This window comes from Aedes albopictus, chromosome 2, assembly GCF_035046485.1.
Source record: "Aedes albopictus strain Foshan chromosome 2, AalbF5, whole genome shotgun sequence".
NCBI lineage: Eukaryota > Metazoa > Arthropoda > Insecta > Diptera > Culicidae > Aedes > Aedes albopictus.
In genome coordinates this window covers 467526881-467552207 of record NC_085137.1, presented here as the reverse complement: position 1 = coordinate 467552207, position 25327 = coordinate 467526881, and the positions used below count along the sequence as shown (strand labels likewise).

Below are 25327 nucleotides of genomic sequence, written 5' to 3'. Positions count from 1 at the left end.
TTTGAATGAAATTTGAATTTAAAATTTTTAAGAGAATTGAAACATATTCGATTGAATTGTGAAATTTTCGGTGAAATTTTTATTTTATGTTATATTGACAAGAAAACAGGACTTCCGACGATGTTCGATTAAGTTTAAGAATTTTTCAAAGCCTTGAAATTTTGAAATATTTGGAATTTTTTAGGAAATCTCAGGATTTTAATAAAAAAGTAGAAATATTCTGATAGTTTTCAGAATTTTAAATTTGTTGAGATTTTGGAACTTGTAGAATTTTTTGCATTTACTTCAAAATTTTCGTCGAAATTCCAAAAATACCTTTAATTAAAAAATACCTTTTCATCGTTTGGGCTTGGGTAAGGTTTCTTTATAAATATTTATTGATATTATATGAAAAAAAACACATTTTTTCTGGGCCTATGTGAGTTTGAGATTTTTTTTTTAAATTCCTGTGTACTTGATAATGAAGGGCTTGGTGGTCTAGTGGCTACCGTTTCTGATTCGTTTGCAGAAGGTCCTTGGTTCAATCCCTGACCCGTTCGCTTCCTCCTACTTTGTTTATTTCTATTTACTTTCTCTATACTCTCCTCTCTACTTATCCCTTCCGGGACGGAGAAAAAAAATCAAATTTCCATAGAAATTGCTGAACTTTGGCTCTATAGAACTCTCAGACTTTTTAATGTATCAACGCTTTTTCTTTGGCATGTGGAAGAACTACTCTTAATCTTTCGATTTTTAACTAAACCGGAAATAAAAAAAAAATGCGACAGATAAAACTTTTTAAAGTTTTAGAATTTTCGCCAACTTTTTGTTTAACTTGTTTTAATAAATCTCTCGGGCAACGTAAACAAAAGTTTGTTTGCACACATGCAAGTATTAGTAATAGATGATAAAATAACGCAAAATTGTTGTTGCTAAACAGTAAAATTGTGCTGGTTCGTCACGAAAAGGATATACAAATCATGTGTATTCATATGTTCATAGCCATCGCCAAAACAAGAAACGGTTGAAAAGCCGTTTCTCTTCCTTCCAACTTTCACAGCTCAGCGTCAGATAACGCCTACGAGTTATGCAATCAAGCGAACTGTGCCGCATCAGCTTCTATGTAGTAATAATCGAATTAATCTATTACATCTAGCATACATGTACCAATGTGTGATCCCTCTGCATGAATTTGTGCAGACGCAGAGGTATATTCGGTCTGATGTAGCTAATGTTTGCAATCATCACTTCCTTCCCTTCCCCACATTGACCTGCGACCTGACGTGACATATGCCATTGTCGCCTTAAAAATAGAAGATCATAAACGCTCACACACTTAAGCTGCCAGTAGATATCTCATTGGTTTTTTGTGTGAGTGTAGCTGGTCTGGCGATACTGGAGCAGCATCTACGGGCGGTCAATCAAGCTCAAGCTTTATAACCTTCCTGTGAACTTAATATCATATTAAAACAGACTTTTATATCACTTTCTGGCATCTGGGTAACTGTTAGACAGGACTAGTACAACATATGGAATTATCTCATCTCAACAACGCTAAGGAAGCCAATTAATGATTTCTTTGGATTTTTTAATGTTTAGCGAACGTCAAATGGAATCTTCGCTTCTCCATACGCAATATAAACTCATCAACCGCATAGAAAAAGTTGCTTGAGAAAGGTCCAATACACGGTACCGAATCATCGGTCTATGCCAAAATAGCCGGACTCTCGAATATTTTGTAAGCTGAAAAAATCATATTTGAACTGCCAGTCTTTTTCCTAATCAACAGTACAACCGGTTCAAATCTTCCCCAACCACGCCTAAAAGCACGCTTCCCGGATGGCTCGCATTTATGAATGACCCTATCGGTATCAATGTACGGAGCCAAACTGATGAATGAATCCATTCGCCTCAGCACGTGCAATGCCCCCGACTAATACAAACACACAAACACGCTCGCCAAATTCGCAAACGGGAGAATTGAGCAACTAGAGGTTAGTTCGACGGTACGGTGTTCGTCATTCCTACAGGTGTGTGCGCGAGATCATTCAATTCCAATTTGGCTGGTCTGACTGGCCTGGCGCTTGGCTGCATGGGGCTACAATCTCTCGGCTCGCCTCATTCGTGGTGCAAATGCCGAACCGATCAGACTCAGACTGACAGAGCGCTTTGGCTGCTCGCGCTGGCCGTCGTCTCCCGTCCGTCGCCGTCCGTATAGGTTTGTCGTCGTCGTGTCCGTCGCCGAAAAAATCGTACAAAACTCGGGTTAAAGTGCATTTGAGGGTTATATTTATGCAATTGCGGTGTAACTGTGTGTGGAAGTGAGTAAAATGAATGGAAAATCGTGAATATCGAGGGTGGAAAAGTGAAAACACGACCCGATTTCACCCCAGTGAGCTACACCGTATAGTGGAAAGAATAAGAAGATCGCAATCCATCCTGCCTGGGTCGTTCGTTCAGTGAGGTGTGTATAGTGTTATTTTTCCTCCCAACCTAACTGAGCACGCATACCACAGTGAGCGCGAGTTGTGAAAGAGAAGAGCAGGTTTTCGGGCATGGGGGTGTGAGTGTTTGCGCGACTCACCTGTCAACTTTCTATGCCCAGCAAAACAGTAAACAACAACAACCACCGCCGCCGGATTGCAGCGCTGTCATAAGGCGCTAGGAGGAGTAATAGTTTCTGGAAGCCGCAACTGAAGAGCCGACTGCGTAGAATGAATGAATGAAGTGAGTTGTTCATGTGTATGGGTGTTTATGGGCAAAAGTTTATTGCTGTTTTGATTAGGAGCTTGACCGGACCGGATCAGGGGTGATTGTCCACCCCCTTTTATGCTTCAGCTTTATACGGATCGAGACATGAGAAGACAACAAACAGTTCCAATTTCCAAAGCTATCGTTTTCGCCGGATGAGGATCATCTTGCAGAAAACGAGGTAATAGCAAAATGGCACATAATGCTGCGTTTCTAGAAAATTCGAGGTGATTATTACTGCCAGTAGTGGAAAAAGGTTATTATCTTCCTTTCAATTCAATCGCTTGGGTGAGAGCAAACGAAATGCATGCTCCCACAAAACAGCTTATATTGGAAACAGAATGCTATCAAATACAATTGAAGAACGACATAATCAAAATGACCTATAAGTTTAGCAAGTTCGTCATCTTGAGTGATCTCATAAACCACAAACAGTTCAAAAATTGGTTCTAGATGCAGAGGCAGCAGTGATCGTAAGACTATGATCTCATCGGAGATGATGAATTCACGTTTGTCAAAATACTAAACTTGCAATTACCATATACAGCGGCGTTAGATCATCCAGAATCAATAACCAAAGAAATACAAAGAAGCAGTAAGCACGGAAAGTGAAAGATCAAAGAAATTTATAAAATGATGCTTAGCGAAACAAGTCTCATCAGCTCGGCCAATCCGAGAGAAAGCACGCAAATGTTACTGGCCTTCTTTTCTAACAGGTCATTGGCCGAGCCGGTGCCTTCTGAAACTGATTGGAACACTTCAAGATGATATACATATGTCCCTTTTGTGGCATAGATACAGAAGACTCGAAGCATCTGTTGTGTCGTTATCCGGCAATTGCAGTTAAAAGAATTAGGTTCTTCAACAAGGGGCCCATAGAACCCTTTGATGTCTGGTGAACATATCCGAGTGCGGTAGTTCATTTCATCAGAACTGTAACACTGTGTTGGGTTCAGGATAACAGTCAAAGTTTGATTGTTGCTAATACCAATGGCGATACGTCAACTTGGCATAGCCAAATAAAACTGGAGCATTTGTCATAATAGATCTAAAAGCTGGTCGCAGTGACTTATATACCTAACAAGAAATAAAAAAAGCACTCAAGTTTGTTGCATGATGCCAGCCATTCAACTTAGAAATATGACGTCTGTGGGAATCTCTGGGTGATAATTATTAAACATTAAATTAGTGGCATATTCATTAAACGATAGATTTCTCAGAGGTACCTGTTTAGATCTGCCAAGCTGATGGGTAATTTTGACCATCCAAGAATAACAAATACGCAATTGGTAAATCACAATTAAGGTACCGAAGCTGATACTGAACCAATGGAGCAAAGCCTACAGAGTCATGATGTTTAAGACACGAGGTGTAATGTTTCACACACAACAGTCTCCAGAATGCAAAGCAGTGGTATGTCTTAAAGAACTCCTCTAGCAGTTTTGTGAGTAATCCCTAAGAACATCTAGGTAAATGATGGAAGGAATCCACGAAGGACTCCTGGAATAATCTCGGAAATGATTCAAGGTGGAATCCATGTGGAACTCCTTTGGAAATCTTGGACGAAATACATAGAAGATTCTATAGGCAGGAAGTAATTCTGCATAATCCCCTGCTTGAATCTCAGAACAAGTTGCCTGAGGAATCTCAGATGGAACTCTTCGGAGCATCTTCGACTAAACTTCTGGAGACACCGCGGAAGGCATCCCAGAAGAAATTTGAAAAAGGACTCTTGGAGGCATCTGCGATAACACCTCTGGTTAAGACGAAACTGGAGGAGCTTCGGCAGCAAGGAGCAAGGATTTAGCTCAACAGACTGACTTCACTCAAACTGGAAACATTTGTACAAAGGTTATTCTAGCCGGATCGTTCAGCAGACTGGAGAGCATTCTTGTACGCCTTTCGAGCCGACCTGAAAGCATTAAAATGCTTAAAGAATATGTAGCGATGATCATATAAAGATTCTTCATCTGAATTTGTCGATTGGTCATCTCGTGAATAATTTCTAACACTTCCTTTCTAGCAGATACCATGAAGGTTGCGTATGGTAAGTAATCCAAGATCTGTACTTCTTAAGAAGTATTCCATCAAACTGGAGCCACTCAAGTTAATATCTGTGATGTCCCAGATGCTATGGTTAGCATTTGTACCACTACCAACAATTAGCGAAAGGTCTTTCGAAGTGCAGTGTGCGATGATTTGTTTGAAAGCAGCCGTAAGAGATGGTAAGAGATGGTTGAGGTACCTGGAAAATTTTTTTGTTGAGGTACCTTGGGAACGTTCCCAACAGATATCTCAATTAAAATAGCACTTACATCTCTGGTGGCTAGTTCAGAAATGAGTGTAGAAACGATTGCGTTGTTGACAAGCATTTATGCTTGAGACATGACACACGAGTTTGCCATTTCAAGTTTACTGAAAGTAGCAAACACCGGGATTACGAGGTTTCCTAGATAGAAAATCCCCTTATAAAAGCAAGGCTCCTTGATTTAAGCAACTTGGACTATATTATTCTGCATAAGTCTGCGAAGAATGATTATTGCAATTCTTTTATGCTGGAGATGGACCTGCGCTATCCTCACCGTGATCACTGCCCAAACTAGACAAGATAAGACTCTTTACAACCTTTGCACAAAAACAGTAGCGATAAAAACAATTCGATTGCAGATCACCAGAGGCGAGAATACACAGAGTGCACTTTGTAAAACGCGTATCACCTATCACGTATACCTATCATTACATTAACCACTTTGATCTCTACTACCTTACTCTCTGAGTAGAAAAAGAGCGATAAAGCCATACAATGATTAAGTTAAAATCGGTCGATAAATCAGAATAATTCTTCCAGCAATATAACCATGAATGTATGCCAGATTTTCTCCAGATTTTGTTTTAAGTTGCTTGAGCTATTTTTAGAGTTCTTTTAGAAATTCCTTTAGGAGTTCTTCCGGATTTTTTTTTCCTACAGAAATTCGTCCTAGCAACTCTTTAGGGATTCCTCAATGTAATTATCTAGAAGGATTTCTAGGATTTCTTTGGGATATTTTCACAATATGTCCCACAGGATTTTTTTCCAGAAATTCTTTAAATCGAATCGATTTGATCAGAATATTTTTCCAATATTTCAGAATGGTCAGAAATTCTTCCCATGATTTATCCAAGGGCTCATTCATGTTATTACAAAATCTCATGTTTCTGTAGGGATTTCTCCGCAGGTGTTCTTTCAGACATTTTTCCAAACAGATTCCAAAACGATTTCTTCATTTTTTTTTTCGAGGATTCCTCCAACGTTTTATCTAAGTATTTCTGCAATAATTTTTTATCCAAGAACACCACAAATTGCTCAAGGATATTCCTTTCAATATCTCAAATTCGTGTAAGAATGTTACTGGAATTACCTAAAGTATCCCTCTAGAAATTTTTCGATATACTCCAAGAATTCTCCCAAGGTTTTTTTTCGAGAATGCTTCCAAAGACTTCTCCAGGAATTCTATGAAAAAATCACCGGAAATTCTTCCAGAACCCTCTAGAAAATCTCCAAAGACTCCTCAAGAAAATCTTTAAAAACTTCTTCACGAATTTTTTCAATGATATCTCCGGGACTTCTTCAAATGGTTTATCCGAGTATTTTCAAGGATTCTTCCAAACAATCTTTCAATGAATCCTCCATATAGATTTCAAAGAATTCTTCTAAGAATTCCTCCAAGTATTACTACTGAGATTCAGAAACTCTTCACCATTTCCTACAGGAGTTCAAATTTTTTCAAGATAGAAGAGAAATTTCTCCAGAAACTCAAAAATATACTCCGGTATTTCTGCATCTGGAAATTCTAGCACTGTTCCTCCTGAAATTGTTCCTAGAATTCCTTAATGAATTTTTCTAAGAACTGTAATACGAACTATTCCAGTTATTTCTTCAAGAGTCCCTCCACTAATTGCTACAATTGCTTCTTTTTATGCTTTCTCAAAGTGTTTCTCCAAGAGTTCTCCCATGGATTGCTCCAAGAATTGCTCCAGGGGGTCTTCTAGAAGTTGATTCTAAGATTCCCGAAATCATTTCATGTATACGTCCACGGATTTACCCTGAAATCCTCCACTAATTATCGCAAAGAATCCCTCCAAGGATTTCTTTAAAATCCTTATAGGAATACTTCCAAAGGTTCCTCCATAAGTTCACCCATGAACACTTCTAGAAATTCCTATAAAGAATTTCTCTAGTAACTTTCACAGAAAACCCTACATAAAATTTGTAGAGAAATTATAGGGAAAATAAAAGAAAAATATGTAAAAGAATTTCTGAATAAAATCTTCAAAAAAATCCTGAGGAAATTGTTGGAAGAATTTCCAGAGCAATTATGGCAAGAATTTCCAAACACATCGTCAAAAAGTTGTCTAGAAGAATCTGTGAAAGAATTTTTGAGAAAATCTTGAAATGAAATTCTGGAGAAATCTTTGGAAGAATACTTGTAGAGCGGTGAAATTTTTACTGGAAGTGAGAAAAATTATATAAGGAGTTTTATTTTTAGAGAATAGCTTGGAATAGCTGGGATTTTATATACCTACTCGGCAATTAGGAAGTCGAAATATATTCACAAGTAACCACCACCGAACAAACTACGCCAAATTTGGGCCTGTAAATCGAATGATGGTTGCTTATAATAATCATTGCGAAACGATTGACTTTACCATGTCTAGGCAAAATTTGAAAACATATTTTCGTACCATTAGAAACAGGAACACTTATTAAACAAAACACTACTTAATTTAATTATTTTTTTAAATATATTTTTGAATGTATTTCATAATTATAATATTAGGAAATAAGAAAAAATATGTATATGTATAATAGCGTGGAACACGAAAAGACATATTACTCCTGTAAACTTTTTGAGTCCCATTTTGGTCCCATATCAACTGTGCAAAATTCAGCTCGATCGGAGAAACTATATTTTAGCGCTAGCTGTTTTAAGTTTTCATACGATTTTCTATGGGGAAAATCACTTTTTCAAAGAAAAATCGCCACAAGTTGCCCTTTAACCCCTAAAAATATATCAATGAATGATTTCTGTTGGAAATTTAAAAAGGAACAAACCCTCTGAAGACCGCAAAGGCATATGGAAAAAGTTATTGACTGAAAACCGAATGGCTTGCCAACGCTGTTTAACATGTAAGGAATAACAATAAATAATAAAATTTCGTCATTTTATCGATCGAGTGAGGCTTAATAACTCTTTCCGCGAATGTCGCATCGCTTTGCGGTCTTCCGAGGTCTGATTCCTCGTGAAGTTATCTACAGAAATCATTCAACGACTTATTTTTAGGGATCAATGGATGACTTCAAGTGATTTTTCTTTGAAGAAGTAAATTTTCTCCATAGTAAATCGTATGAAAAACTAAGAATGGCTGGCGCTAAAATACAGGGTGACTGGTAATTCGTGTTACACCCGAAAGGAGGTGAAAGTAGACCATATTTGCAGCAAAAAATTGTTCTACAGGTAGGTCCGGAAATCACTGCTAAGTGAGTTATTCAAAAATTAGTGTTATTAAATTATCCCATCTTTAAACATCTCTAACTCAGAAACTATGAACCGTATAATCAATCTAAGCGCATGGATAGAAAGCTTAAAGCTTTGTCTTTTAATGCTCTTTGGACAGGTAATTGATAAAAAGTCATTTAAGTGCAGAAATTTCGACTTTTATGTAAAAAGTGCCTAAAAATGTACCCCCTTTTCACCTTTTTTGATAGTTTACTCGTGAAAAACGTGATAAATGTGAGAAATGTTCTTCTACAAAACATTCATTTTTTGATACGCTACAAAACTGTCCTTTGGTGCAACATTGTATCTTTCATAGTTTTGTCACAATCTTGAATTCAAAATTTTGTGAAATAAATCAATGTTTTTATTGCAATACTGTCTGGCAACCCTACACGTTTGCTTGCTGTTGGTCGTCGTGCGCATGGCAACGAAGTCCAGCGTCACGGCGGCGGTCATCGTTTGACAGAGCCAACAGTGAACGGCAAATTGCGCGCTATGTTTAGGCTGACACAAATTTCGATTTTCTCTAATGTCACCCCCCCCCTCGGAAATTTTTTGTCGGAATTCGACATTTTGAGGGGGGACACAAATAAATTATTTATGAAATTTAAAAATTTTAAAGAGAAATTAGAGTCGTCGAGAAAATTTCTTAACAAATCCGATGAGTTTGACGATTTTGCCTAATTGTTTGGGTAATTTTTCATGAAATACGTTTATTATTTATCATCCCCCCCTTGTCGAGTCAACGAGCAAAGTGACAAAAGAAGAAAATGAGATTTGTTCCGGCCTTATGAATCAATCTCAAGGCATCCTTTTCTTTGGGTGAAGATTCAATTCGCCTAGATGCCATACACCCAAACCCGCTCACTGGTGGAATTTAGCGAGATCGTACCGCTGGGTGGCACCGTTTTAAGGGATATTCAAACCTACGGGCCGAGACTGGGTCCGGGCCGGGGCCGCGGCCGAGTCTCGATAGGGCTTTTGTCGCTTCGTTCTCACTGCACACAATGCTCACCCTATAGCCCGGTGACACCTGCCTGACACACGCCTGCGAACCAGCAATTTATGTTGCGCGAACGCACGCACAGTATGAAGCGGTTGTCATTTATTTCTGTTTTTGTTTCTGCGCATTTTCTCCAGGTTGTTTGATGTACATTCATCCAGAACTTTCTTTTGTAATTTCTACAGGAATCTGGGATTCCTCCAGCTTTTTTTATGATTTCCCTTGGAATGCTTTCTAGGACTCTCCCGTAGTTCTTTCTGGAAAACCTCTAATGAGATTCTTCTAGGAGTCCTTCCTGGTATTTCTCCAGCTACTCCGTCTGGGTTTTTGTCCTTGAGTTCTACTAAAATTTCTTCTGGGATACTTTCAAGAACTGGTTAAGAATTTTTCTCCAGAAATTCCTTCAGGAGTAGCTTCCCACAGTTTATTTATTTTCAGTCCAACGGGAAGCCCTCATGAAGTTCCTGAGAGTGAGTCCAGGAGCTTCCAGGCATACCAAGGGATTTTTTTGAGAATTAGCTCAAGAATTCCTCCAGCATTTTTCGTAGAATCACCCTAGGATTTTACTGGGAATTTCTCCATTATAACTCTGGAAATTAATGCAGGAGTTCTCCAGCAATAATTCAAGCTTCTCTTCAGGATTTTCCCGAAATTTACTGAAGGACTCAAGGGATTTCTCCAGAAATTCCTGTATTAATACCACCAGGACTTCCTCAAGGGATTCCTCCAAAAAATCCTCCACGATGTCAACTAAACATTCTTCCAGTAGTTCTTCCAGGAATAACTCCAGAAATTCATCTCGAAATTCCTACAGGAATTTCTATTCAGGAATTGTAGAAGGGATTTCATCCGGAATTCTTCCAGGGATTTCACAAGACAATTTTTCAATAAATTGCTCCAAGAGTTTCTCTAACGATTCCTGCAAGGAATCATCTAGGAATTCCTCTGACAATTTCTCTAGAATTTTTTCCACGGTGTCCTCCAAGAATTCTTCCAGTTATTCCTCCATGAGTTCCTGCAGGAATTTATCCCGAAAACCTACCAGCAAATCCTGCAGGGATTCCTCCAGGAATCCCACCATAAATTCCTTTTGTAATTGCTGCAGGAGATTCTCTAGAGGTTCCTCCAAGGATTCCTGTAGAATTCCTTCCAGAATTTCTCCCAGGAAATCATCAAGAAATTCATCCCAGGAAATCATCAAGAAATTCCTCTAGAAATTCCTTCAGTAATTCCTCCAGAAATTCCTTCAGTAATTCCTCACAGAATTCCTCTAGGAATTTCTACAGGGATTTCTTCAAAAATTTCTCCAGAAAGTACTCCAGGCCTTTCTCCAGGAATTACTTCATGAATTTCTCCATAAATTATTCCAGGAATTCCTCCAGAAATTACTTCAGGTACTACTCCAGGAGTTCCTCCAAGAATTCCACCGGAAATTGCTCAAGGAATACCTCCAGAAATTCCATCAGGTATTTTTCCAGGAAGTCTTCTTGGAAATACTCCAGGCATAACTCCAAGAATTTCTCCGTGAGTTACTCCAGGTATTCCTACACGATTCTTACAGATGTTTATCCAGGAACTACTGCAAGATATCCTCCAATTTTTTTTCCAGGAATTCCTCCAGTGATTCCTTCATAAATTTCTCCAGTAAATACTCCAGAAAATTCTTTAGAGATTCCTTCAGAAGTCCTTCCTGTATTTCCTCCAGGAAATCGTCCAGAAATTTCGCCAGTGATTCCTTTAATAAATCTTCTAGGGATTCCCCCAGAAATTCCTACAGAATATCCACCAGAAATTCCTCCAGGCATTCCTCCAGGAATTCCTACAGAAAATACTCCAGGAATTCCTCCAGGAATTTCACCAGGAATTACTCCAGGAATTCATCCACGAACTTTTCCAGAAATTCCTCCAGGAATTCCTCCGAAAATTCCTCCAACAATTCTTTCAGGAATTTTTCCATAAAGTCTTCCAGGATATACTCCATGAATGACTCCAATAATTGCTTCAGGAATAACTCGAGGAATTCCTCCCAAAAATTCCTCCAAGAATTCCTTCAGGAATTCTTCCATAAAGTCTTCCAGGATATACTCCATGAATTACTCCAAGAATTGCTTCAGGAATAATTCTAGAAATTCCTCCACGAATTGCTTCAGAAATGTCTTCAGGGATTCCTACGGGAATTCTACTTCAGCCTGTCCTCAAAAAAATTCTCCAGGAATTCTACAAGGAAATATTTACGGGATTCCTCCAAGAAATACTCCAGGAACTACTCCAGGAAAGCCGTCAAGAATTCCTGCCGGAAACAATCCAAGAATTCCCATAATTTCTCTTTGAATTTCTCCAGGAATTCGTCAAAAAATTGCTTCTGAAATTTTTCCCGAAATTCCTCCCAGAATTCCTTTTAGAAATACTTCAAGGAAATGCTTCAAGAATTTTTTCAAAAAATCCTTAAAGAACTCCTCCAGAAGTGCATCCAGCCAATCTTTTAGAATTCCTTCACGATTTTTTTTCAGGAACTTCTCCAGATATTGCTTAGGAATATCTCCAGGAATTCGTCTTGAAGAACTATTCCAGAACGTACTCCAGGAATTACTCCAGGATTTCCTCAAGAAATGTCTCTAGAACTTCCTTCAAGAATTCCTTCGGTTAACTTTCCAGGAATTCCTCCCGGAATTATCTCAGGTACAGTATTCCTTATAGAGTTACTACAGGGATTCCAGGAATAGCTCCAGAAACTCCGTTAGAATTTACTCCAAGAATTCCTCCAGGATATCATCCAGGAATTTCTGTAGGAATTCTTGGAAAAAAATTTGAACGGATTCTTGATTGAAATCTTGAAAGAATTCTTGACGGAGTTCCCGTAGCAGTTTCTGGAATAATTTCTGGAGGATTTTCAGGGAGAATTCTGGAGTGATTTTTGGGGAAGATCCTGCAGGAATTTCTGGAGGATTTCCTGGGAGCAAACATAGAAAAGTTTATTTAGGAATTCCTCCCAGACTTCCGCCAAGAATTGCTTCAAGAATCCTCCTATGAATTTCTCCAAAACTCCCTCGAACAGTTCTTCCTGGGATTTTTGAAGAAATTTATTCAGGAATTACTTTACTTCCTCCAGTAATTTCTTCAAAAATTCCTCCAAAAATTTCTCCATGAATTCCTCCAGGAAATCCTCCAAAAATAACTTGTGAGATAGCTCCAGGGATTCCTCCTTGAATTCCTCCAGATATTCCTCCAGTGACTCTTTCAAAAACTCCATCAAGGCTTACTACAGGTATTTCTCTAGGGATTCCTAATGAAATTTCTCCAAGGAAATCCCCCAGGAATTCTTCCAAGACTCCCTCCAGGTATTTCTTCAAAAATTCCTCCGGGGATTATTTTAAGAGTTCCTCCAATAAAACCTTGAGAAATTTCGGGAAGAATTTCAGGACGAATTCTTGGAGATATTCGTAAGCAATATCTGGAGGAATTCCTGAAATAATTCGTGAAGGAATTCCTAAATGATTGGAGCCACTTCTGAAGCAGCTCTTTAACCCTAAAAGGGATATCTTCATGGCCTCAGTATCGTCACCTCGCTGAGTGTGTTCCATCAAAGACGAGCTCTGAAAGGCGCCTGGGGTCCAATGGACCCCAGGTATCCCTTTTAGGGTTAAAGAATTTCTAAGAGGAATTCTGGAAAAATTCCGGAAGGTTTTTTTTTTTTGACGAATTCCTGGAGTAATTTAAAGAGATTATGGGAATTCTTGGATTGTTTCCAGGAGAAACTCTTCCTGGAGGAATTCCTAGAGAGATTTATTAAAGGAATCACTGGCGAAATTCTTAGAGGAACTCCTGGAGTGTTTTCTGGAAGAGTGCCTGGAGGATTTTCTGGTGGATATTCTGTAGGGATTGCTGAAGGAATTCCTAGACGATTTATTGAAGGAATCACTGGCGAAATTCTTGGAGGAATTCCTGGAGTGTTTTCTGGAGGAATTCCTGGATGAATTTGTGGTGGATATTCTGTAGAAATTTCTGGAGGAATCCCTAGAAGATTTATTGAACGAATCACTGGCGAAATTCTTAGAGGAATTGCTGGGAGAATTCCTGGAGGAATTTCTGGACGATTTCCTGGAGGAAGTTCAGGAAGAAATTCTAGAGGAATCTCTAAAGAATTTTCGGGAGCATTTACTGGAGAAATTTATGAAGGAATCACTGGAGGAATTCCTGAGAAAAAAATGGAGGACATCTTGCAGTAATTCCTGGATAAACACCTGTAGGAATCCTGTAGGAATATCTGGAGTAATTCACGGAGAAATTCTTGAAGTTATGCCTGCAGTATTTCCAAGAAGACTTCCTGGAAAAATACCTGATGGAATTTCTGGAGATATTCCTTTAGGAATTTCCGGAGAAATTACTGGAGGAACTCCTGGAGTAGTACCTGAAGTAATTTCTGGAGGAATTCCTATAACAATTTATGGGGAAATTCATGAAGTAATTCTTTGAGAAATGCATGGACTACTTTCTGGAGAAATTTTTTAAGAAATCCCTGTAGAAATTCCTAGAGGAAATCTGTGGGGAATTACTGATGGAATTCATGGAGGAATTTCTTGATGATTTCCTGGGAGAAATTCTGGAAGGAATTCTAGAGGAATCCTTGGAGGAATCTCTAGAGAATCTCCTGCAGCAATTACAGGAGGAATTTATGGTGGAATCCCAGGAAGAATTCCTGAATGAACCCTTGAAGGAATTCCTGGAGGCATCTTTGGATGATTCACGGGAGAATTCCTTGAAGGAATTCCTGAAGAAATCCCATGAGGATTTTCTGGAGGAATTCCTGGAGGAATCCCTGTAGGATTTCCTGGTAGAATTTTGGGATGCATTCCTGCAGGAACTCATGGAGGAATATCTGGAAGTAAATGCTCCAGAAAATTAATTAGAGATTCCTCCAGAAATCCTTCCTGAATTTCCTCCAGGAAACCGTCTAGAAATTCCCAGCAATGCCTCTAAAAATTTCGCCAGTGATTCGTTCAATAAATCTTCTAGGGATTCCTCCAGGAATTCCTACAGAATATCCACCAGAAATTCATCCAGGAATTCCTCCAGAAAACACTCCAGGAATTCCTCCAAGAATTTCGCCAGTGATTCCTTCAATAAATCGTCTAGGAATTCCTCAAGCAATTCCTCCAGACACTCCTCCAGAAAACACTCCAGGAGTTCCTCTAAGAATTTCGCCAGTGATTCCTTTAATAAATCTTCTAGGTATTCCTCCAGGAATTCCTACAGAATATCCACAAGAAATTCATCCAGGCATTCCTCCAGGAATTTTTCCAGAAAATACTCCAGGAATTCCTCCAGGAATTCCACCAGGAATTACTCCAGGAATTCATCCACGAACTTCTCCAGAAATTCCTTCAAAAATTCCTCCAAGAATTCCTTCCGGAACTTACTCCAAGAATTCCTCCAGGAATCACTCCAGTAATTCCTCTAGGTAGGATGTCATCCGGAAATTTATCTAAGAATTCCCCCCATGAATTCCTTCGGAGTTTCTTTCAGGAATTACTCACTGGAAGAATCCCTGGTGGAATCCTTGGAGGAACTCTTAAAATAATCCCTGGAGGAATTTTTGAAGAAATACCTGGTGGGAGTCTTGGAAGAATTCCTGGGGGATTTTCTTGGAGAAATTTCATTAGGAATCCTTAGAGAAATACCTGTAGTAAGCCTTGATGGAGTTTTTGAAAGAGTCACTGTAGGAATACCTGGAGGAATTCAAGGAGGAATCCCTGGAGCTATCTCACAAGTTATTTTTGGAGGATTTCCTGGTGGAATTCATGGAGAAATTCTTGGAGGAATTTTTGAAGGAATTACTGGAGGAATTTTTGAAGGAATTCCTGGAGGAGTTTGTAAAGTAATTCCTGAATTTCCTACAGGATCTTCCAAAAAAATCACTCCAGAATTCTCCCTGAAAATCTTCCAGAAATTATTCCAGAAACTGCTACCGGAACTCCCCCAAGAATTCTTTCAAGATTTCAATCAAGAATCCGTTCAAAATTTTTTCCAAGAATTCCCACAGAAATTCCTGGATGACATCCTACCTTCAGGAATTACTGGAGTGATTCCTGGAGGAATTCTTGAAGTAAATTCTAACGGAGTTTCTGGAGCTATTCCTGGAATCCCTGTAGTAACTCTTTAAGGAATACTGTACCTGAGATAATTCCGGGAGGAATTCCTGGAAAGAAGGAATTCTTGAAGGAAGTTCTAGAGACATTTCTTGAGGAAATCCTGGAGTAATTCCTGGAGTACGTTCTGGAATAGTTCTTCAAGACGAATTCCTGGAGATATTCCTAAGCAATATCTAGAGAAGTTCCTGAAAAAATTCGTGAAGGAATTCCTAAAAGATTGGCTGGAGGCACTTCTGGAGAAGTTCTTTAAGGATTTTCTGAAGAAATTCTTGAAGCATTTCCTTGAGGTATTTCTAGAAGGAATTCTGGGAGGAATTTCTGGAAAAATTCCAGAAGTAATTTTTTGACGAATTCCTGGAGTAATTCAAAGAGAAATTATGGGAATTCTTGGATTGTTTCCGGGAGGAATTCTTGACGGCTTTCCTGGAGTAGTTCCTGGAGTAATTCTTGGAGGAATCCCGTAAGTATTTTCTTGTAGAATTCCTGGAGAATTTTTTTGAGGACAGGCTGAAGTAGAATTCCCGTAGGAATCCCTGAAGTCATTTCTGAAGCAATTCGTGGAGGAATTCCTGAAGTTATTCCTGAAGCAATTCTTGGAGTAATTCATGGAGTATATCGTGGAAGACTTTATGGAAAAATTCCTGAAAGAATTGTTGGAGGAGTTTTCCGAGGAATTCCTGGAGGAATTTCTGGAAAAGTTCGTGGATGAATTCCTGGAGTAATTCCTGGTGAAATTCCTGGAGGAATTCCTGGAGTATTTTCTGTAGGAATTCCTGGAGGAATGCCTGGAGGAATTTCTGGTGGATATTCTGTAGGAATTTCTGGGGGAATCCCTAGAAGATTTATTAAAGGAATCACTGGCGAAATTTCTGGACGAAAGAAATCACTGGCGAAATTCTAAGAGGAATTCCTGGAGTGTTTTCTGGAGGAATGTCTGGAGGAATTTCTGGAGGATATTCTGTACGAACTCCTGGAGGAATCCATAGAAGATTTATTAAAGGAATCACTGGCGAAATTTCTGGACGATTTCCTGGAGGAAATACAGGAAGGACTTCTGAAGGAATCTCTAAAGAATTTTCTGGAGCATTTACTGGAGAAATTTATGAAGGAATCACTGAAGGAATTCCTGGAAAAAAAATTGGAGGACATCTTGCAGTAGTTCCTGGATAAACATCTGTAAGAATCGTGTAGGAATACCTGGAGTAACTCACGGAGAAATTCTTGGAGTTATGCCTGGAGTATTTCCAAGAAGACTTCCTGGAAAAATACCTGATGGAATTTCTGGAGGTATTTCTTGAGCAATTTCCGGTGGAATTCTTGGAGGAACTCCTGGAGTAGTACCTGAAGTAATTTCTGGAGGAATTCCTGGAATAATTTATGAAGAAATTCATGAAGTAATTCTTGGAGAAAGGCCTGGAGTACTTTCTGGAGAAACTTTTGAAGAAATCCCTGTAGAAATTCCTAGAGGAATTCTGTGAGGAATTACTGAAGGAATTTCTGGAGGAATTACTGAAGGAATTTCTAGAGGAATTTCTTGATGATTTCCTGGGATGAATTTCTTGATGATTTCCTGGGAGAAATTCTGGAAGGAATTCTACAGGAATCCTTGGAGGAACCTCTAGAGAATCTCCTGCAGCAATTACAAAAGGAATTTATGGTGGGATTCCTGGAGGAATCCCTGCAGGATTTGCTGGTAGGTTTTCGGGATAAATTCCTGCAGGAACTCATGGAGGAATAACTGGAAGAATTCTTGGAGGACACCGTGGAAAAAATTCTAGAGAAATTGTCAGAGGAATTCCTAGATGATTCCTTGCAGGAATCCTTAGAGAAACTCTTGGAGCAATTTATTGAAAAATTGTCTTGTGAAATCCCTGGAAGAATTCCGGATGAAATCCCTTCTACAATTCCTGAATAGAAATTCCTGTAGGAATTTCGAGATGAATTTCTGGAGTTATTCCTGGAAGAACTACTGGAAGAATGTTTAGTTGACATCGTGGAGGATTTTTTGGAGGAATCCCTTGAGGAAGTCCTGGTGGTATTAATACAGGAATTTCTGGAGAAATCCCTTGAGTCCTTCAGTAAATTTCGGGAAAATCCTGAAGAGAAGCTTGAATTATTGCTGGAGAACTCCTGCATTATTTTCCAGAGTTATAATGGAGAAATTCCCAGTAAAATCCTAGGGTGATTCTACGAAAAATGCTGGAGGAATTCTTGAGCTAATTCTCAAAAAAATCCCTTGGTATGCCTGGAAGCTCCTGGACTCACTCTCAGGAACTTCATGAGGGCTTCCCGTTGGACTGAAAATAAATAAACTGTGGGAAGCTACTCCTGAAGGAATTTCTGGAGAAAAATTCTTAACCAGTTCTTGAAAGTATCCCAGAAGAAATTTTAGTAGAACTCAAGGACAAAAACCCAGACGGAGTAGCTGGAGAAATACCAGGAAGGACTCCTAGAAGAATCTCATTAGAGGTTTTCCAGAAAGAACTACGGGAGAGTCCTAGAAAGCATTCCAAGGGAAATCATAAAAAAAGCTGGAGGAATCCCAGATTCCTGTAGAAATTACAAAAGAAAGTTCTGGATGAATGTACATCAAACAACCTGGAGAAAATGCGCAGAAACAAAAACAGAAATAAATGACAACCGCTTCATACTGTGCGTGCGTTCGCGCAACATAAATTGCTGGTTCGCAGGCGTGTGTCAGGCAGGTGTCACCGGGCTATAGGGTGAGCATTGTGTGCAGTGAGAACGAAGCGACAAAAGCCCTATCGAGACTCGGCCGCGGCCCCGGCCCGGACCCAGTCTCGGCCCGTAGGTTTGAATATCCCTTAAAACGGTGCCACCCAGCGGTACGATCTCGCTAAATTCCACCAGTGAGCGGGTTTGGGTGTATGGCATCTAGGCGAATTGAATCTTCACCCAAAGAAAAGGATGCCTTGAGATTGATTCATAAACATAGCGCGCAATTTGCCGTTCACTGTTGGCTCTGTCAAACGATGACCGCCGCCGTGACGCTGGACTTCGTTGCCATGCGCACGACGACCAACAGCAAGCAAACGTGTAGGGTTGCCAGACAGTATTGCAATAAAAACATTGATTTATTTCACAAAATTTTGAATTCAAGAATGTGACAAAACTATGAAAGATACAATGTTGCACCAAAGGACAGTTTTGTAGCGTATCAAAAAATGAATGTTTTGTAGAAGATCATTTCTCACATTTATCACGTTTTTCACGAGTAAACTATCAAAAAAGGTGGAAAGGGGGTACATTTTTAGGCACTTTTTACATAAAAGTCAAAATTTCTGCACTTAAATGACTTTTTATCAATTACCTGTCCAAAGAGCATTAAAAGACAAAGCTTTAAGCTTTCTATCCATGCGCTTAGATTGATTATACGGTTCATAGTTTCTGAGTTACAGATGTTTAAAGATGGGGTAATTTAATAACACTAATTTTTGAATAACTCACTTAGCAGTGATTTCCGGACCTACCTGTAGAACAATTTTTTGCTGCAAATATGGTCTACTTTCACCTCCTTTCGGGTGTAACACGAATTACCAGTCACCCTGTATAGTTTCTTTGATCGATCTGAAATTTTGCACAGTTGATATGGAAAAATGGAACTCAAAAAAGTATACATGAGTTGGAGTTTTTCCATTTTTTATATTTTCCCATATAAACCGTGTACCAGGCTAATGTATAATGTACTAGTCTACGTCAGTTGACGAAATGAAAAAATAAAAATAAATAAATAAATACTTGGAGAAATTTTTGTAATAGGGTATGTGTGCCATCATTAATCCTACGCTCCCAAATTCATCCTTTTCGAAAACAAGCGATTCGGGGACCGATTGTATCCGTTCTTTTTGTTTTCATGCGTGCTCACTTCTAACAAAATATATAAAAATAAGAAACAAAACAAACAGCGATACATTTTTTTTTTGTTTTTCGTAGGATGACAATGGGAGCCACATGCTTAACAAGGGAACCAATACCCTATTTTCGAAGGAATTTGTAAAACAGTTTTCAATGAAAAGTTAAAAATAAAAAAATACCACGAAAAATCAGAGCAAAAATTTCAAGAGGAATCGTTTTATTAACTGGATGAATTCCTTTTTGAATTCCTAGGCGATCCCTTAATCAATTTCCTGGAAGAATTTTGGATGTATATGTGGATCAGCGTTTTGCAGTTCTTTGGAAATTTCGACGACGTAGGCTTAAAACATTTCTTGGAGAAGACATTGAAAGAATTCTTGAAGAAATTATTGGAATAATTTACAGGTTAATCCTTGAATGAAATTCTGAACAAATCCTTGAGAAAGCTACCAAACATTGAATCGACAAAATTTCTTGAGAAACCCCTAGAAGAATTTCTGTAGAAATTCTAAGAATAATTCTCGAAAGAATTGCATACAATTCTTGAAAAAAAAAGAACATGAAAAGTTTTGGATGAGTCCCTGGAAGTAATTTTGAACAAAGTCTTTAAAGAATTATCGAACATCAATTGAGACAATTGCTGAAAAAAATTTTACAAGAATTACGACAGATTTTCTGAAAAAAAAAAACAAATTCTTGAAGGAATATGTACTTACGAAAGTTCCTAGACATGTCCTTAGAAGCTTTTATAGAAAAACAAAGTTGAAACAATCCTTGGATTTTCAGAAGGTTACAGAATTACACAAGGAATCCTTAGAAGGTTTCTGGAGAAAATAATGGAAAAATTCCCGGAGGAGTCCTTTGAATAATTCCAAAGAGAATGTTAGAAGAATTTATAGAAAAATTCTTGGAAGAATTGCTGGAGATGTATGGAGAGGATAATTCGAAAAATCCTGAAATGAAAATGAAAGTTACTTCTAGATAATTTTTCAAAAAACTGCTTGAAAATGCCATTGGATTGACCATCACGAAGTCGCTACAACCGTCAGTACCACACTGATGATGTGTGCAGCAAGCGAATAATGCCTGATAAAATACTTCGAATAATGCCGAAGAAACCTTAAGATTAGTTCTAGAAGAAGTTTCCGGAAGAATTACTAGAGGAGTCCTCAGAATAATTCCTGGAGAAATCCGTGGAAGCATTGCCGAACAAATTCTAATGAATCTATCTTTGAAGAATTCCTGGAAAACCCTTGAAAAAATTCTTGGAGGGACTATTGAAAGAATTTCCCGTGAAAGTTTTTCAAGAATCTTGGAGGGTTTTTACCATTGTACTATTTAAGAAATTCGTGGTATAATACTTAGGAGAATTCCTGAAAGTTTTTTGAAAGCATTCCAGCATGTGTTATTGTAGAAGTTTCTGGAATAATTGTTTAACGAATTCTTCGAGGAACTATCAGACTAACCTCTAAAGGAATCCTTGGAATTATGCCAAGAGGTAATTCTTAGTAATTCTTGAATGAATTCCTCGAGAATTCCTTAGAAGAAACATTCACAGCAAATATTCAGAGAGAAATTTCTTCTTAAAGTTCCTTGAGATGTTTTTGGAATAATTACCCATAAGTCTCCTTGAAATAAAACCTGGAGGAATATTAAGAAGAAATACTGAAGAAGTTCTTGGTAGAATTTCTGTAGGAGTAATAGAAATATTTTTTTGAGAAATCCGTGGAAGTATTGCTGGACAAATCTTATGAGGTGTTTGTGGAACAATCCATGAAGAATTATCAGAATAATCCCAAGAGGAATCCTTGGAATATAACCTGTTAAAATGTTAAGTAGAATTCCTGGAGAAGCTAATATCTGAGTCAAATGTTATTCACTTTTTATTTTTCTAAACACGCTATAGCTCAGATAACGAGCTTATCATTATTCATGCGTGTTTAGTACCATGATTCAATGATATTTGTAAATTAACTACATAGATTAAAAAAAACGATTTAATAGATAATTTATTGAAAAACTTTATATATATAGATTTGTGGATATTGTTTAGATATCCAAAGATTTACACATTATCTTCTATATCACCTTTTGGACATGAAATGTTCTTAGAAAACAAATTGTAGTGGAAACTTTTTTCGTTAATGTTGATGTTATGGTTAAACTAGGTCAAGCCAATTCACGCTACCACCGGAAGAAATATAGTTGGCGCACATATCTAAACCCAACTAACAACCGCATGTCACAAACAAGCATGCATGCTGAATTGTTGCTTTGCAATAGAAATGATAGCTGAACTAGAATTATGCAGCACACATTACTGAACAAATGCTTTTTCATTAAAAAAAAGCCAATGTTCAACCTTTCGTATCGGTATTAACAGTAGTAATTCAAAACACTTTTCAAGCGTTTGATGAGATTTCTGTTCGACTTGCAGTAATTTCTTTTCAAAATAGTTTTTTTAGCACATGTATCTGTATAATGTGCTTTTCACAAGTCAAATAAGCGCTTTCGTTTCATCATAATTCATCATAGAGTGCAAGATGATAAACACGTGTTTTATTCTGAAAATCAGCTGAACTAATATTGTTCAGTTGTTAACCATAATGTTCTGTGACCACTGCTGAATAGAAGTCGAAGTATGCTCATTATTAAGCCATACGAAGATTATGTTTTTATTTTAGCGCTTCAATTCATCATCTCTAGGATGGTGCAGATAGGAAGGCATGCGGTGGGCAATCGACGGGTCTCGAGTTCGAATCTTGACTAACCTAGGTGCAGCTCATGGTGTAGTTATTATTCCATAATAGTTGTTCATAGTCTAATCATATACTCTCGAGGTAAGTATATATATATTTATTTTTCACTATTTTTGTTCAATCTAAATAACAGCTTTACTATATATTTGTCAAACGCTTATAACTAAAAACAGTTCAGTTGGCGCCCAACACTATGCTTTCTAATTTCTCCAAATTTATGTGAACAAAACCCGTACAAAAGTAGTACCTGGAAATTATCCAAATGTTATTCAGCATCATGCTTAATTGATTCATCATAAAAGTGCTTGTTAAAAGAGTGACTGTTAGTTGGGTAGGATCTGGTTACAAATCGAAAAAGCGGTGTGAAGCAAAAAAGATTTTTTGAAACACCTTAGTATGTATAGTATAGCAGATTATTTCAGTTACAATTTCGATAAAACAACAAAATTGCTGGCTGGGTGAGCAATATGCATTGGGTTTCATTCGTAAACAAATATAGTGGAAACGCTAAATGCTCACTCCCCAATCAGCATCATTGCATCTAGGTATCTCCAGATTGATCGAATCTACAGTTTGATAGGATGTGGGAAATCGCACCCCATTGACAACTTTTCTTAACACCTATCCGTTAGTATCAAACGAATAGCCGATACATTGAAGCAAGCTGAACCGCAAATCCAATTCCGGGAATCTGGAGTCATGCTGTGGTGGAACATTGAGCATTTTTTGCACTTTGCAGTACATTTTTTTTTTGCACTATGTACTATGTGTGGTTTGCCAGGTATGAGATGTGCTCAGATTACTTTCGTTCCCGCAGCTCTACAAATTGGGATCCATCATCAGACGCGCGCGGAAACCCGAGACAGGAGAAACTCTTTAGATGGCGGGCGCTACATTGGCAATAGTAAACGATAGGAAAGTGGACGAACTGGTACATATTCAGCCGGTGGGACCGGTTTGTTGTTTTTCTTCGTGGTACCTACCTACCTGATGCGGGGGGAAGCAATCGATTAGATGTCGACCCATATGCAGTTGGCAGAAGAAATAGAGGCGACGTGGTACAACATCCACACAGACTTCAATAGACGACGGATTTTGCCGAGTGGGATGCTGTGGAAATCTGTGGGTGGTTTCGCAGCAATGCAGAACTGTTAGGTGAAATTGTGACTTTAAGTTACACTCACCACAGATTTAAACTACAGCAAGGCTGTGCTGAAGTTCAGTAAATTTTCAATCAAAATATAACAATTTATTTTGCAATGTTTTTCCCTTAAGGCAAACAGTTGGAGTGTAGATTGTCTCAACTGGTACGTGTTCATCATGGCTCAAATTCATGTATTCGCTGTCACTGAGAATATTGATCATTTTCATTGAGGCTAACGATGAATCTCAATTAACCATCAAGCAAACGCTGCTTCTCATTCTGTTTCAGTAAAGCTGGGCAATCAGTCGAAGCAGGTTATCACGTGCGCTTAATTCTATTCAAATTGACAACCATTGACGACGAACCACCACCGAATGTTTTGCAAAATTATCAGCAAAAACGGACGGACGGATGGTACTAGGTATGAATTTGTATACAGAGCACAAGCTTGTTTTCCATTTCTACTCACGTTCCAGCCGACCGGGTGCGAAGCACTTGATCCAATAACTGAATTAAGGAGGACGCCAAACTCGATTGCGATGAACATGAACGGCAATCGAATTTGTGTAACATCCATCCACCCGCAGCGGATGTCCTTGAGGATTGGTGATAAGAACTGTGGCGGGAGTTTGCTGATTTGTATTCTGATTTTGGTTGGATGTGCTTTGAAACTAAAATGATATATTTGATGTTGTCAAAATGTCCGTTCTATAAGATTATTCGTTTCTACTTCATTAATTGCATTATATGTCAGATTTATGATTATTTATCTTTCTATGCTCCAATCATCATCCATTTTCGCATTCCTTCTTTCAAATTTACATTGGTTAGGGGCGTCTAGCTTGTTTCACCGTCCATCCCTCCCTACACCATAGGATTTCCACTTTCATCCGAACCTGTATCACATCTTTCACTCTCATTAGACATACTTTGCATAACTGTGCCACGACAAAACTCTGCGCCAAAGATACCGATCGTAGATACACCTCTAAACTTCTTCAACCTAATGCTGCCACTCCACACTCTCTTTCTTTTACAAGGGGGATAGAAGAAACATCACATCGCATCGGCCCGGTCCCAGACGCATTCCACAGCGTGTTGGCGCAAAACAAGATCCCCGTTAGCTTCAAAAACTTGAATTCCTCCGTTTCCGAATCCCGCTTGCTGACGGCGTCGCAGCTAGACAGATAGACTCGAATCGCGTGCATGCACGCATGTACCGAACCAAACCCCCAGATTTTTGAAAAAATGCAGCGAACAAGAATTTTCGGATGGTGGCAGTGGCGTATGTAGGGGGATGTCAGTCAAGTGACTATTTTCAAAACAAATATTTAATTGATATAATCGTAACTCCAGGATCGAAATTCTGTTCTATTCTACATACATTTATTTGTTCAACATCACATTTAAGACAAGACATAATCAACGGAAGGATTGCTTAACGACTGGATATTGTAGCTAGAGAAACGTTATGTTTTCCGGCCTTGGCAGTCTTTCAGAGCAGCAAGAATAATATTGCTTCAATTTCCGGAAATTGAAGCAATATTGTTCTTGCTGCTCTGAAAGACTGCCAAGGCCGGAAAACATAACGTTTCTCTAGACATAATCAACAATAGTACGCCACAATACTCGGTTTGTGGCTGCCGTTCTCCATCCTCGGTCGCGCCCAATGCTCGCCAGATCACGCTCCTCCTGGTCCGCCCATCGTGCTCTCTGCGCTCCACGCCTTCTTGTGACAACCGGATGGTAAGCAAACACCAGCTTTGCAGGGTTGTTGTCCGGCATTCTTGCAACATGCCCTGCCCACCGTATCCTTCCGGCTTTGGCACCTTTTGGATGCTAAATTCGCCGTAAAGTGCAGCGAGCTCGTGGTTCATCCTTCTCCGCCACACACCGTTCTCCTGCACGCCGCCGAAGATCGTCCTTAGCACCCGTCGCTCGACAATTCCGAGTGCTTGCAGGTCCTCCTCGAGCATCGTCCATGTCTCGTGCCCGTAGAGGACCACCGGTCTTATTAGCGTTTTGTACATGGTGCATTTGGTGCGTGGGTGAATCTTTTTCGACCGCAGTTTCTTCTGGAGCACGTAGTAGGCCCGACTTCCGCTGATGATGCGCCTCTGAATTTCACG

General features: G+C 38.8%; 1 protein-coding gene across 4 annotated transcripts in view; it reads left to right on the top strand.

Annotated features, from left to right (window-relative positions):
• Positions 1–1907: 1907 nt before the first annotated feature.
• Positions 1908–25327, top strand: part of LOC109418123 (protein melted) — a 58069-nt gene continuing 34649 nt past the window's right edge. The window contains exons 1-2 of one of the 4 annotated variants that reach the window (XM_029870900.2): positions 1908–2706; positions 2765–2911. The gene's annotated coding sequence lies outside the window, so the exon portion shown is untranslated. Of the gene's footprint in view, positions 2912–25327 lie in introns of all 4 variants that reach the window. The other 3 variants (XM_029870901.2, XM_019692312.3, XM_029870899.2) reach the window with 3 other exon arrangements.